Source organism: Pseudonaja textilis, chromosome 5 (genome assembly GCF_049901715.1).
Source record: "Pseudonaja textilis isolate UNSWEBS1 chromosome 5, rPseTex1.2, whole genome shotgun sequence".
NCBI lineage: Eukaryota > Metazoa > Chordata > Lepidosauria > Squamata > Elapidae > Pseudonaja > Pseudonaja textilis.
Window position 1 is genome coordinate 41,801,507 of NC_141994.1, and position 14,947 is coordinate 41,816,453.

A 14,947-nucleotide genomic window follows, 5' to 3' on the forward strand; every position below is an offset into this window, starting at 1 on the left:
TTACCAGACATTGTCTTATTCCAAATCCATTACATGTCATTTCCTTCTCCAAATTCATTTTTTAAATTCAATTCATACGAAAGCTTGGGACACACAGAAGCACTGTACCTACTTTCAAAAACCTAGTATCATTTCTACAGTCCTGCTGGCTAGCACAATCCAGTATGAATATAAGATCCAATGTACAGATTTCTAATGCCATATATATCTGCTTTTCTTTCTTTCAAACAAAGAAAAGCCAGTATACTACTGCAAAGAAGTATTCCCATACAAAGCCTACTGGGATAACAGAGAAAGCACAGCAAGACTGTTCTGCTACGTTCCTTTTGTTCTTTTTTCTTTGTTTCCTGCTTTAGTTCACACAGTTAATAACTAAAGTATATAACAAAATAAAAGATTATCAAATGATAAGGACAGGGTAAAAGGGAGGTCCAGATATGCTCATCTGACACACTGCTTTGAAGAAAGATATCCTTACTGCATTCTTTCCATCTCTATTCATTCCTTCCCCTAGAGGAAAATGATTAGATATACCTCAATTTTAAAGGCGCAGATTATTTGGTATCGCAACACATCCTTTTACCTTAACATATAACTCAAGCGATCTCAGCAGTTGGCGTGCAATCTGGAAATTGCCTGGAAATTATATCTGATGGCCATGAAGCTAAAACGTATGTTGCTTTTTTACTAATGAAAACTATGCCCATTCCGAAAGCATGCTTGACTTGGTGGCAGAGCAAGATCATAAACACACACACATATACACACACACACACGTGTGTGTATGAATATATATGTGTGTGTGTGTGTGTTTGTTTTCATAGATTTTCAAGGGTACAGGTATGCAGGTCTTGGCGTGTTCGAGTCTTTCCCGTGTAAGATTGAGAGTATCTTGGCGATGTTTCGATGAGGTCCCACTCGCCATTTTCTGGCTGGTGCTTTCGGCTTCATGCTTGAGTAAGCAAAGCGTGATCGGAGCTGCCGTCTCCCCATATATACTGGTGGGGAGGTGTGGTGTGCTGGCTCTGTTATAAGCGGGCTGGTTGGCTGTGTTATTTCAACCAATCAAGAAATAACAACAGAGCCAACCAGCCCGCTTACAACAGAGCCAGCACACCACACCTACCCACCAGTATTTATGGAGAGAAAGCAGCTCCGATCACGCTTTGCTCGCACAAGCACGAAGCCAAAAGCACCAGCCTGAAGATGGTGAGTGGGACCTTGTCGAAACATCACCAAGATACTCTCAATCTTACACAGGAAAAGATCCAAACATGTCAAGACCTGCATATGCATATGTATGTATGTATGTATGTATGTATGTATGTATGTATGTATGGCATTCAGCTTTGTTCGGTATTTTCCCACGTCATTGTATACCCGAACAAAGCTGAATGCCATACATGTAAGTACCTCATGAAAACTTAAGAATATTAATATATATATATGTATGTATGTATGTATATATATATATATATATATATATACACACACACACACACACACACATACGTACATAACACACACACACACATATACATATATACATACATATACATATATACATACATACATACACACACGCACACACATATATGTAGGTCTAGGTGAGTTCAGGTCTTTTCCCATGTAAGATTAAGAGTGGCGAAGTTTTGGCGAGGTCCCACTCGCCAACCTCAGGCTAGTGCTTTCGGCTTTGTGCCACTGCAGATGGTGAGTGGGACCTCGCTGAAACATCGCCAAGATACTCTTAATCTTACACGGGAAAAGACCTGCACACACCTAGACCGACATACCTGTTTTCTTAAGTTTTCACGGGTACTTACATGTATGGTATTCACAGACGAACACAATACAGAAGCCTGATGATGGCAGATGAGATTCTGCCAAAACATTGCTACAACTTTAAAAGCACAACTATGACATGGGAAAATACCTGAACAAAGCTGAATACTGTACGTACGTACGTACGTACGTATGGTATTCAGCTTTGTTCGGGTATTTTCCCACGCCATTATAGTTTTACTTTTAAAGTTATAGCAACGTTTCGGCAGAATCTCATCTGCCATCATCAGGCTTCTGTATTGTGTTCATCTGAGTGTCAGACTTTCACAGTTGTTTCAGTTTTAAATTTGGGGGTAGCCTACTGCTGTGCCAGAATGGTTTTTTCTTCATCCTGATTGGTTGGGAGTCTTGGTCTGTGTTTATTGGTCTTGGAGTTTGCTGTGTTCTGCTTGATTGGTGTTCTATCTTCTGTTTTGTAGCATTTTTTTTTGTCTTGATTGGCTGGCAACATTGTATTTCCTGTATTGGAGGCTTTTAATGCGGCTTGGCTCCGAGTAAACGGGTGGCTATCATTTATTAGGAAGCTAGGTTTCATCTGGCTGCCTGGTTGGGGTGTGTTTGAGCTGGAGGTATCGGGGGCGGGGGGGTGTCTGTTTGTGCCCAGGTATTTGCTTGGCTTATGGTGTGGAGATTTGTTTGTTTGTGAGTGCAGGCTTCAGATAATTGACAGTCTGGTGGAGTCATCTCTTCTATTCATGCTTTCAGGTCTTTTTTAATCTCTATGGCTTCTCTGATAATTCTGTAGCTGGGGTTTTCTATAGCGGCTTGGGTTTTGGTGCCATTGAAGTCGATGCTATGGCCTGTGGCTTTCATGTGTTGGACTAGTGAGGAAGTGTGTTCCAGCTTTTTTACTGCATTTTTGTGTTCATCCTGGTGGGTACTTATTCTTCTATTGGTCTGTCCAATGTATGTGGCAGGGCATGATGCACAGGGGACGTCATATATACTTTGGTTTTCCAGGTCAATTTTATCTTTGGGGTTTCTTAGGACGGCTGCTATTTTTCTGTCTGTTTCGATGGCAGTCTTGATGTGATGCCTGTGTAGTACATTACTGATTTTGTCTGTCGTACCAAGAAGATCTTTTTGTTCCACGTGTAGATCTTTGATCATTTCCAAGAGGTGGTATTAGTTTTGTACATGTGAAGCCGCTGCTTCAGCATGGGGCTGTAGCTGCTTTGCTAGGTATTTGGCTAGGTTTTGTAGTGGTGCTCCTCTGGAGCTGACTATGTGTCTGAGAGGTATGCCTTCTTTGTGTATTTTGGGGAGGCCGTATAGTTTGGGGGCATCTGGAAGATTTTTCTCTTGGGATAATCGTCTGTTGGATCTCTTTGCTCATGTTGCTGGTTATGATTTTCTTCTTGGTTATTTTTTCCAGATATGTGGTTGGGTCCGTGATTATGAGTTTGTATGTGGAGTCTTGGAGTAGGTCTGTCAATTTTGTTTCGTAGTCTTTTCTATCCATTACTACTGTGGCATTACCTTTATTTGCTGGAAGTATGATTATGTTGCTATCGTTCCTTAGGGCTTGCAGGGCTTTTAGTTCCTCTTTGTGTAAGTTCCTTTGGTGTGGTTTGCTTGTGCATAGGATGTTAGTGACTTGGTGTCTTATTCTATCAGTTTCATCTGTATTTAATTTAGTTAGGCTGGATTCTACTGCACATATGATGGATTCTGTGGGGATTTTTGGGGGTGCTATAGCATAATTGAATCCTTTGGTTAGGACATCTGTTTCTGTTTTGGTGAGTTCTCTATTAGAAACGTTGTATACTAATTGTTTCAGGTGTTGTTATGAGTTGTTGGGGGCTTTCTTGTCATGTTCTAATTTCTTTAGTTTCTTCAGGACTTTGTCATTTTTGTAAGTGGTTTCAGTTTCAGCTTTTCAAGTTGTAAGTTGTTTTATCTTTTCCCAAAGTAGAGGGTGGATTTTGTTGCTCAATTCCAGGTGTAGGGTTAGGAGGTCTTTGTTTAACTGGTGAAGTTGGAATCTCTTTCTGTGGAGCTCATTCCTGAGTAGAGCCATTTCATTTCTTTTCAGGATACATTTGGTAGCAGCTGTGCTGTGATGAAATGTTAATTTGAAGCAGGTTGGTGTTGCATTGTTGTCTCTGCAGCTGTGTAGGAATTTGAGGTCACATCTGCCTGATGATGGCAGATGAGATTCTGCCGAAACGTTGCTACAACTTTAAAAGCACAACTATAATGAAATGGGAAAATACCCGAACAGAGCTGAATACCATATATATGTATGTATGTATGTATGTACGTATGTATGGTATTCAGCTTTGTTCGGATATTTTCCCACGTCATTATAGTTGTGCTTTTAAAGTTGTAGCGATGTTTCAGCAGAATCTTATCTGCCATCATCAGGCTTCTGTATTGTGTTCGTCTGTGAGTCAGGCTTTCACAGCCATTTCTGTTTTAAATTTGGTGCTAGCCTACTGCTGTGTTAGAACGGTTTTTTCTTCATCCTGATTGGTTGGGAGTCTTGGTCTGTGTTTATTGGTCTTGGAGTTTGCTGTGTTCTGCTTGATTGGTGTTTCTAATATCTTCTGTTTTGTAGCATTTTTTTGTCTTGATTGGCTGGCAACATTGTGTTTCCTATACTGGAGGCTTTTAGTGAGGCTTGGCTTCAAGTAAACGGACGGCTATCATTTATTAGGAAGCTAGGTTTCATCTGGGTGCCTGGTTGGGGTGTGTTTGAGCTGGAGGTATCGGGGGGGGGTTGCTTGTGCTTGCTTGGCTTGTGCTGTGGAGATTTTTTTGTTTGTGAGTGCAGGCTTCCAGATAATTGACATTCCAGAAATGGGACTCTTGCTCATGCCCTCATGGGTGTGGAAGCCACAGGAAAGTTGCCTTGCCAGCTATTACTTTTTCTTTGCACCTTTTATTCAGAGGTTTCTGGCCATATTTATTTATCCATATGCTGATGAATGGCTAAATAACCAATTACCTTACAATTTGGGCAGAATGAGCAGCAACATTCCTCATATCTGCAACGGACAAATAAAAAGGTAGGATTGAGAATGAAATGTAAAGAAATGAGAAAGGGATGCTGCATGTCAATTATATATATAAATACAAGAAAAGAGAAAGAATAGATTGCTAAAAGAGTAAAAATCTTTTAGAAAAATAAAATTACATGAAGGTTGTGGGAAGAATTCTATTAGAACAATACAGCACAAGCCAACATGCTAGAGGGTTTGGACCCTGCTTAACTAGACGAACAGCTTCTTCTATATGAAGTGTGGCCTAGGATGTCTTCTTTGAAGGAAGATGCTTAGTGTGTGTTCTGAGAAGATGTCAACAAACATATCACTACAGAGGTAAGAGTAACAGGCAGAAGGAATTGGCTTGAAGAAAAAGAGGAAGAAGTGCTACCAAGACAATGGTCAGACAAAAGAAATTTTGAGATTGGGGCAAAACTATAATTTGAGTAAGCGCCTCAGGCAAGACTGTCCTTAGTTCTCACAAAGATAAAGGGAGGGAGGAGGGAAAGCACATCCAGACTTGCAGGATTGTTTCTGCAATGTTATATCAAAAATATTACTAGCATTCACAATTCTGGTTTCCTACTTTGGCTAATCATACATGCCTTTGCTTGGCAATGCCAACACCAAGAAATTTCTTTCCCTAGTTTGGTTTGACTGTATTCTAAGAAAATTTTAAACTTGCTTTTCTATGTTAAGATTTTCTCCCACAATGACCTTATTTTAATTTTATTGGACTTTTAAATATTGATGCCATGTTTCTATCCCTTTTCTATCCCTCTATTAATTATGCTTGTATAACATTACTAGCTTTATATTTGCTATGGAAGTTGTGTTGTAAATCACTGGGAGTCAGCTTTGTTAGGAGCAATGAGCAATGATAAATCTGTTTAATACATCTTGTCTAAAATGAATCTGCCCATCCTGTCCGGCATGATCTAGAGGAATGCTTAGGATTCTGCCTGCATGGGAAATAAGAGTTGTAGGGGCCAGCAGTCAGAATTTCTCCATGGTGGCTCCAAAATCTTAAAATATACTGTCTATAGCAGTTCTAGGTATTTAGAAGAGCATTCAAAATACTTGTTTTTTAATGAGCCTGTGATGTTGATGCCTAGCTGAATATTCCTATTAGGTTGTGTTGAGGGACTTTTGGTTATGTTGGAGAGACAAAATTATTTTTTTCTATGCAATTCCAAGTACTACCGGAAGTTATTAGTTTTTAATTTCCCTTACCTGACAAGCCTCAGGAAAGAGACACAGAGAGAATGGGGGGATGTTGATGATATCACTATATGGCCTTCTACAATCCTTTAGAATAGCAGGAGACTAAGTTTCAACTCCCAGCCTCCAAGAAGGATCTTTGCCCTATTGTTGTGCAAATTATGAGCAAGACTAGTTGTGAGACTGGTGATAAACACCAGAATGGTTTGGTCTTCCAGTTGAAAATGCAATGTGCTATTTTATCAAAGTGGGCTTAAATTATTGTACATAAAAATGATAGAGAGTTCAAAAGGAAGGAGAAAGAATGAAAGAAAGTTCTACATCAAGAATCTGGAAGGCTAGAAAACAAGCTCCATAACAGAGCGGTAAACTTCACCTCTTGATCCACCCTGTTGAACTCTGAAATAAATTATACATTCCTGCTGACTCATAAGAGGAGGTGAATCTCATTAACTTCAAACACAGCTAGAAAAAATGGTGATAAAAGCCACAGCTCTTTTCCAGAGTAGATTTAGACAAGGTAAAGGCCCAAGTCATAATGAATAAAATACATAGCTTATATTCTAAACTAGTTAAGGAAAGAAAAAAAGTTCAAAACTGTATGATTTACACTGATGAGATTTTGTAGCAGACTCTGAAAATGGCTGAAACAAGATTTAAATGAACAATACTGTGAGCACGTCAACTCACTTTGGAAAACAAAAGATAATGAAAGAAAAAACAAAAGTGGACCAAGGCCCATGGTTTAAATCCTTGTTTAGCTATAAACCTCACTGGAACAGGAAAACATGGATTTCTGCTGGGGATGGGAAGGAATGAAATATGTCAAAGTACTGAGCACGACCAGGTGATTGAAGCCTGCCCCTTTTTACAAGTATATAATGCAACAATACACATTAGAAAGGAGGAGAGCTATGACTGCCCAATTGTGCTTACCATCTTTAGATCATTGATGCCCCTCCTAACACTCCTGCAGGAGGAAATCATTTGCACAAGGCAAAACTAAGAAACTAAAAAAAGGGAGAAGCACCATGAATGTGATAGGATCTGCCACTCTATTAGACTGATTATTTTAAAAATAAATATTTGAGAATGACTAATATTTCACAAGATAAGAGATTCTTGAATATTTTGATCATTTTGATTTAGATATATCATCATCCTTATCTGCACAATAATATCCACAATGAACCCTGCAACATAATATCCAATGGTAGGTTGCAGACCAGACCAGACTAGCTAGAATACTGAGCTGTTTCAAAAGAAAAGGAGAAATGCATTACAATAACTGTAAGGAAAAGGAGATAAGCAAAGGATAGCAGGAAGTTAAAATAAAAAGAGAGAGCTAGCTGTGATTCAGAAGAATGTTCTTCATTCTGCTTCATGCAAGGATTTATGCGTGGGGGAAATTGGTTAACAAACAAACTAGACTCTCACAGCTTAATTTAGAATTTGCAGGTAGCTGCCTGATTTTTTTAATGGGATTTAACTGTAATATTCTACACCTATAGTCATAGACAACTATGCTACCCTGAATATATGGATTCAGCCAAGTGTCAGTAATATAGCTAAGTTGTTCAAAAATTGTGGTATTCTTGCCTTTTGCAGCATTCATCAGGATTTGCAGGGAACAAATTTGTCATCATAATGAACTATTTATAATATGAAGGTAATGTTTGAAAACCCTATCTAAATCAGAATAAGGTCCAAGAATTGAGAGCAGGATACAGTCAGATAAAAGTAAAAAGGCACAAAAACAAGAAAGAGTAGTATTTAGTTTGCCTCTTCGTCTTAATGAATTAAAGAATATTCTGTGTGATGAGACTTGCTAATCAAAATGCATTCCATGAGATTACAGTTGTTTAAATATTGACAATTCCATTAAGGGAAGAGTAAATATTCAAAGAAAAAGAAATAATTTTCTTATAAGAAATTAGAAATAGAAGTTTATTACTTCTAATTATTTTGTGGTACCATCTAGAGCAGTAACTATTATTGTGCTATGGTAAGCTGATTAATCACTTTACTGTATTTCCTAATACTTATTATATGGAAATATTACAAAAATGCATCCAAATAAACATGATATAAATTCAAAGTACTAAGTAAAATGTATCAACAAAACATATTTTTTAAGTGAAGAAACAGGTTTGAAAGCAGAATATTTTATAAAGGGATATTTGGGACATATCTAGGTTAACCAAACTTGTGCTGCCAATAAAGAGAATTTAAAGGAAACGACAGATGACTTGTTATTTAGAGTCTGAAAAACTGGCCAGGACAAAGCAAATATAAGTTATCACCTGAAATGTTTTGTCGAAGAAATTAAAAAACCACTAATGAAATCAAATTTTCATCTATCATTTTTGTTTATAAGCAATATGACACATGACATCATAAACAAATCCTCCCCAAAAGAGAATTCAATAAAATGAATTATGTTTTACCATAAATACCAAACTTAAAGATAACCATAGCTTTTGTCAGTTCCTAAAGCAATCATTATTCCAATATTACTTTTTATATTTCAAGCATGATTAAATAAACATGTTCATTTAAAATTTGTAAAACATACTTCACAGGTTTAGAACTGAATTCAGCATATGAAAAACAGGCTTTTATTTAACCACAAGATTTTCTTATTGTCAATTAAAAACTGTGTTCAGATATTAGACTAAAAACATAGGTCAGTGTATAATAATGGAAATAAAAATTTTACATTACAAAGCATTTAGTGGAAACACCCTCTAGTTTGGAAGGAGGAGTATTCTATCAAGATGAATTCCATCCAAGAAAGAATTTGGTTTTATGCACATGTTTCACTGTATTGAACATTACGCACACAGAAAAGTTTCACTCACATAGAATCTATAACACAGATCTTGTAACTTGCATTTGTATGAAACGATTTTTTTGAATTCTAGCTTACAACACTGATACACTGCTTCAATCTCTTGCACTAGACTGGCCTGTAAACAATTTTATCCACAAAAACCAGCCTTGGGTAGATGACCCAAGGCAGATATTGGACATGGCTTATGTATCATTGTTAGCTATAGTGCACTTCTCTGCAACAACTGATGCCAGAAATTACTACAGCCTTCTAAGATATTTAGCTGAGACCTAGATCTGGAACCACTACAAAGCAATGCTCCTGTTTGGCTGAAGGCAATATCCAGGTTTATGACCACTGGCATATAGCTTCACAACACCAGTGTCTGCTACGCATTTTAGTATCTGTTTCAAAAATCCTCAACTTTGAGGAGGGAGGGGGAAAACTGAGCACATTTAGACTACTGAAAGCATGTAATTAAAAATAAGAAATGGAAATGTAGTAGATTACAAAGCCAAATGCATAATCATATCAAAAATGCTTTGGATGCTGATACAAGACCAGGAGGCATTCTTGTAAAATGTAAATGCAAGAAGTGCTCTAACTGGAAATGATCTGAAAAAAATGTGCATTGCCAAGATAAAAAGCACCCAGAAATGCTGGAAAGGGAAAAGGGTAAGCTCATCAGTTTGTCTTTGGGCAAAATAAGATTGCTATTGCAGTCATTTGGGGAAGTATATATTACCTCACAATTCCAAATGTTTCCAACAACCCAAAAAAGGTGCAAGAAACTAACATCTAGTTAGATTAATCATGAAAGCCATCCTAAAAAAAAGAAAGAAAGAAAGAAACTAATCTGGGAAAAGCAGCTGCCAAAAGGGAATGAGGCAAACATTGTAGATTCTGCTGCTCCTTAAGAGACCACAAAGAAAAAAGGCAAGATGAAAATGAGAAAAGAAACACAAAATAATCAGATGCAGACAAAAATGGAAGTTTCAAAAAGGTAGGAGAGCTTTAGAAAAAAATAAAGCAATACCTTATGAAAAATAAAATAAAGTAGAATTAAGCAGGCAAAACTAGTCAATGAAATGAAATATGACCCAATCAATATGAGTTCATATATTTTCTTTAGCAACCTGAGTCTGCAAGTCTGAATTCACTTGCTTGGAAATAAGTAGAGCTTTACTTTAAGTGGACGTGTATAAATTACCCTGTGAATTAATCATCCACAACACTAACAGTGAGATATTCAAAACATTTTTACTGGGGAATAAGCTTTTTTGAATAAAGAGGGATCTACTTTCAAGCAAATATGTATAGGACAGTATTGAGGTATCCTATACATTGAACCATTAGACCAAAACTTTTTACTTACATTAATCCTAAACAAACATAGGACTTGCACTAATAAATGTTAATCACATTAAATCATTAATCACTTTTCATTTTCAAAAGTACTGCATATGATTTTTTGTGTAGTTTGGGAATCTTATTCACCACTTCTCATCACCGTCTTCTGTTCAAGAAAACAATTGTGAGCTTTTTAGAGCTTTAGTCCAGTTAATGAAAAATATTTTTGCACATTTAATTTTGCAGTAAATTGAAGAAAAAATGGCAAGGAGCCAGTACACTGCAACAAATAATAGATACAGTTTTGAAAAGGTGAATTCAGATCTTTGCACAGTGACAAAGTTTAAGTATAAAGCACATCACACTCAATGCTTGTTTTCACTTTATGCAAAACAAATAAGGGCTGTAAAAAGGGTGCAGTTACAGCCAGTCACAGCTTTCTAAGGTACATTATTACTTCCACTGGCCAGTCATTATTTCTTAACCCAACCTCCCTCCATATGGTAATTGTTGGAATAAAGAAATAGCAGGCAACACCCATCTTCACCACCTTGAGCTCCCAAAGAAAGGGCACAATGTATATTGTAATAAGAAATAATAAACTGTCTACTTTCACAATGCCCTGTACAATTTTATCAGCCTTTTTTCTAAGCATATAACCTATTTTGAAATCACCCATAGAACTATTTTTAAAAGGTAGAAATACTAAAGAATAAACTTGAACTTATACACTTGCACCATGTAACAAAAATAAGAGTAAAAGAAGTCCAAATAGAATAATTTGGCTACATCTTCTGTCTTGTCTCATCCTTATGGCCCACTGAACACTGGCAAATAGTAGCTGTTGTAAACAACATGCCAAATGTGTTTTAAGCTACTTGAATAGTCTTTGCAAGAAGAGTAAGGATAGCCAGGGAACAAAAAGGAGCTAATTCATTTCTGAAAACACCACACTGTATTGGTTTCCACAAAATTGTAAATGGTGATTCATACCAAGTAGGCTGTTCTCCCAGAATAAGCTATTTTGTTTATGCAGAATCTATGATAATACCAATTCTAAAAGGAAGGGGTTCAGGGTCAGTGTATGCCTTATATCCTGTCATTTTAAGAATGCTAGTTTAGGAGGAACCTAAAGAGAGGGAAAAAATGCAGCAAGAAGATATGGCTAAAGCACTCTCAAAATGGCTTGTTGTAAATAGAAATATAAATGTATAGATATTTTAACATGTTGGCAAAGTAAGAGATACAGGAAAATTGCCAGGATAAAAAAAACCTGTTACCACCCTCTGAGAATTAAAACACAAAGCAGAGCTTAAAGGACGTGCATGGTATGCGCATATCAAATCTTATGAAACATCAACATCGGATAGTGATTGATGATTATCAAAACGATCTGTGTGTGGTGAGAGTGAGAGAGAGGGAGGGAGAGAATATTTAATATGCTGTTCCTGCTTTCATCCCTGCACAGCTTTGCAGAATTGACACTTCGCTGAAAAGCCATTTACCAACAATCTGAATGCCCTCGGTGAACCGATGCACAGAGCTCGGAAAGCAGGAATAGTTCAAATCAGGGCAATCAATTCTTTACTATTAAGCCCCATTTCCTTCCTTTCATCCAGGACATACGCACTGAAAACAGAAGCGAAATATTGTAAAGCCAAGAAATGCCTTCTCACCACATCCTATCCCTCATGCGCAATTACCATCCGGTCCGGACTACCCTCTCCCGTGCGCCCCCCTAAAGGAAGGATAGTGGGCGACAAACAAAGTCGAAGGTCTGAAGCTCTTTTTTGCTATCATATTCGGTTCCGGCAGAGCCCGAATTTTAAAAAGCCCGTCCACTTACACGTGCCAAAAGAGTAGATCCTTCACGGACGTCGTCCTTCCGCCTCCAATTTCTCCCAAGCACCGGAGACCGGTATAGATCGCTGAACACCCACCTCACCACCTTGCTCCCTTTCGGGGCTGAAAGGAAGCCGCCCCGTCGCCCTCTCGCCTCGGGCCAGGCCCCTGACCTGCGCGCACGGCAGACAATGAGCAGCCCTGAACTCACCAGCAGCAGGAGCCGCGCCGAATCTCTGCCGCGCCGGGGCGGTCCTCGTCCTGCCTTAGCTTTCCGTGCTCCCTCTTCGCTGGCACCGCCGCACCGCCACCGCCTTCTCTTCTTCCGCAGGCGAGCCCCCGCCAGCTAATGCCGCCGCCCCAAGTACGCTTCCTGTTCTGCCCCGTTCTTTCCCGGCTCAAAGAGTCACTTTATGCCCCACGCCAACATGGCTGCTCCCCCCTCCCTCCCGCCCGCCAACTAGATCGGGGATCGCGCCGTTCGGCCTTTGCTGTCGCGGCGTTACTTCCTTTGCTCGGCCACGGTACGACTCCGGATGCTGCCTGACGACTCCGCCGCCCTGCGCGTAGTTGCCAAATAAGAACGACTGAGCGGCCGCCCAGGAGCACCAGATCCCTGCGAAGCAGCCGCAGCGCAGACCAGAACCAGTGCGACAGCTAGCGGCTGGCGAGTGATTTACTGCCTCTGCTGCTGCAGTTATGGACTAGGTTGGAAAGGACGCCCACGGCCTTCCCCGACTCCAATTTAAAGTTGAAGTAGTCTTTCTGAAGGCAATCCGGTCCGGGATTAGATACTTAGACTTTACCACTACGATATTTTATCTACATATTCCAGCCAATGCTGGAATATTTGCCGGGAAATTATACCTGTTTCTAATTCTAAGAGCATTTCTGTTTTGTTTTTTAAAACATTTTTCCATTCTGTATCCTACCTATAAATTAAAAGTTGCTTAAGGTGTTTGAATAGGAACTATTAAAACCAGCAGAGGTATGGACATTTATTTTATACATCACATAGCCCCACTCAAAACATATGACTTAATATTTTGAATGAAAATTTTGAGACTTAAATCTCAGTTTACAATACAATGCAGAGGTTATGTTTTGTGATTGCTCCTGATGAAAATACAAACATTCAAGTTACAGTTTCTCATGGTCTCTTGATGTTTTTTTCATGGCTTCAATAGACCCTTCTGAGGTTTTATTCTTGTGTTTAGACATTTTTCTATTAGCCCTGAATTTGTATAAGATATCATTTTAAAATAATTTCAAGATGCATTTACACACACACACACACACACACACACACACACACACACACACACATTTATACATACGCATACATAATGTACTACATGTGTGTGTATACATACAAACACACACACATATACACACACAAAATGCTAATAAAATAAGTAATACCATGTTTTTATAATATAAATATTGAACTTGTTTGCAAAATGAGAAAATTAATAGCTTGCAGATTGTTAGGCCCTAAACTATAGCTTGTTTACTTTATGCCTAAATCTGGCATTGTTCAGGGTGCAGTTTGCTGCTCCACTTCCAATGCACTCTTCCTCATGTTAAGTCCATTTCAGACAGTGTACTTCAGTTGGTTGCTGCACATTGACCCGAATAGTCTATTGCCTACTTCACAGGGACAGGAACATTTTTACAAAAAAGTCAACAATCATCATTCTCTCTAATACCATCCACTATCACTTTTACACATCCATACTGAATTTAGGGAAGTGTTTACTGTACACTTCCAGAAAATTTATCTGGCCTATGACTTTTAGATTCAGATTCACTTGAACTTTCATTTGGAGAAAGTGTTACTTAAGATACCATGTTCTTTATATTTGAAGCATTTGGAGGCTGGTCTGTCAGCAAGTCTTCCCTCTATAGTGGGTTGGATGATACTTGATGTGATATTGTTGCAGATGCACGATAGTGTGGTTCCTAGGTTAATCCTGCCTGGCTGGCAATAACCCAGGCAGTAACTGTCACCTCAATAATTCTTTGAGCCCAAATTTTGGAATCCTCTACCTTCTAGGCTACCAGACCACTACTTATATCGTCATGGTTTATGTCAGGAAGCTTTCATTATAGAACTCTTCAAATAGTTGTGCCATCAACTGCTCAAGTTGCATCAGCTCAATACTTCCTCAGCTGTGCTGGTTCCTGTACATTCATGCTAGATAGCAGACAGTATAATCATTTTGAGAACAAAAGCCTGATTAAAATTGGGCAGTTTTTGCCATAAAGACTTTTAGTTCTGTCTGATATTTTCTTGTAGGGTATTTATCCTTGGTCTTAAATAATACATAAATATTAATATTGATCTGACGCATGTTGTAGGCCATTAATAATAGGGAACTAGTTAAATTTTCAGAGTTGTCCAGAAAATGGTTGAGAACCTTAACCTCCTTTTATTCTGATAGAATAAGAATGTGAATTGCTGGAATGTTGTGGCAAAAGACACGTTGCTATTCAGCTTCCCTGTCTCCAACTGATGAGACCATTCATTCCTTTTCTGCTACCTAGAACTCCAATCTTCTAAAATTCAGCTTAATTCTTCTGAATTCTTTTCTCCATCTGGTGCCAGGACCATTTTCTTCATTTTTTTTCTTGGTCTCCAGATTTCTTCAGTGGCATATCTATAGACTAAATAAAATAATGTAAAACAACTAACCGTCATCACTATCATCACTAATGCCACCATCTTTACTTTCATCAGTGCAGGATAGGGACCAACTATTTAACAAATCCATGAAAGTTAGGCCTTGACAGCTTTTCTGATCCCAGTAGGTTTGATGTTTATCTGGCCCTTTAATAGAGCACTATTAGAAAGAAGAACAGCAAAGGC

General features: G+C 38.4%; 1 protein-coding gene across 2 annotated transcripts in view; it reads right to left on the reverse strand.

Moving 5' to 3' along the window:
• CDK17 (cyclin dependent kinase 17) overlaps nt 1–12,667 on the reverse strand; it is a 76,359-nt gene extending 63,692 nt beyond the window's left edge. The window contains exon 1 of one of the 2 annotated variants that reach the window (XM_087934622.1): nt 12,290–12,667. The gene's annotated coding sequence lies outside the window, so the exon portion shown is untranslated. Of the gene's footprint in view, nt 1–12,082 lie in introns of both variants that reach the window. The other variant, XM_087934623.1, reaches the window with a different exon arrangement.
• Between the last annotated feature and the right edge of the window lie 2,280 nt (nt 12,668–14,947).